Consider the following 1,161-nt stretch of genomic DNA (forward strand, 5'->3'; position numbering starts at 1 on the left):
AGGATACTACGGTTCTGTTAGAGGGCTTTTATTACGGCGGTCAGACCGCGCCTTCAAGGAAAACTTCATATTGACGTTCTGCTGTGGTCCGGCAGATTACAAGTTTGGGTTCCGCAAAATATGAAGAAAAATGCCGTATTCAGCTAATTTACACCAGATTTTAACCGTTTTTCTCTAGTTTTATTCTGGACGTAGTTGCGGTTACGAGGGTGCACCTATTTTTGCCCTACTCAGCCTCAGAGTTTATCGCGTCCCTTGGAGATCTGGCGTTTTGCCCGACGTTTTGTAATTTTTCTGCTTAAAATATCCCGTTTTCATTTAAAATTTCATATGTCTGAGAGTAATTCTTGTATCCTAACAGCGCCACATTGTTATTTTAGTGTTCGTATGTTCGCCTAAAAAGTTGGAGCGCTTCAAGACTCTCGACCACGTGTTAACCACGTTTTGACATATCTGGCTACAAATTTATTAAAGCTGGAATTTCAAAAGAACAAAATGTTAGCGGTTAGGTTCCTTTTTGTACGCTGCTTCTTCTGGGGTGGTTATTTATGCGGTTGGGCGGCTGGTTTGAAGAAAAAATGCGTTTTTACTATTTTAGGGTTAAGTAAATAGTTAGGTAAATATTGACCGAAACAAATAAAAATTAGGTCATCGTCGGCAGTAACGCCAAGCGAATCGACTGGCGTTGGTTTTAAAAAAGAACTGACACTCTGACGCCAACATGCAAGCTCACGAACTTGAAAAAAAGGGCGAATGGGGAAAAGCCGCCGCCGCCGCAGCTCACCTTTCGCACGTCCGTCCCCGCTGGCCGCCGAACAAGTAGAAAGAAGTTGGAGGGCCCCCGCCAGGGGGAGCAACAGCAACGTTGCGGGAGCAAAGGGTGCTGTTTGTCTATCCGTTGGTCCCATAGAGTTTCATACTAGTTTCATACTAATATACACTAGAGGGGACACTGGCGCTGCAATCGTTCAACCACCATGGAACCAGATTCATGACGTTTTTGTGACGTACACTCGTGATTTTCGAACTTGGCTTGACTGTGAACTCGATGCATAAAATTTGTCTCAAAGTCGGATATTTTATGTCAGGCAGTTTCGTTTTCGCCGATATTTGTGCCAGCCATGCTCCGTGGTGCCAGCTACCATGGAGTTTCCATGCCAG

This window comes from Haemaphysalis longicornis, unplaced genomic scaffold (genome assembly GCF_048455015.1).
Source record: "Haemaphysalis longicornis isolate Haplotype H1 unplaced genomic scaffold, Haemaphysalis longicornis Haplotype H1 scaffold_7, whole genome shotgun sequence".
In the NCBI taxonomy this organism is placed as follows: Eukaryota; Metazoa; Arthropoda; class Arachnida; order Ixodida; family Ixodidae; genus Haemaphysalis; species Haemaphysalis longicornis.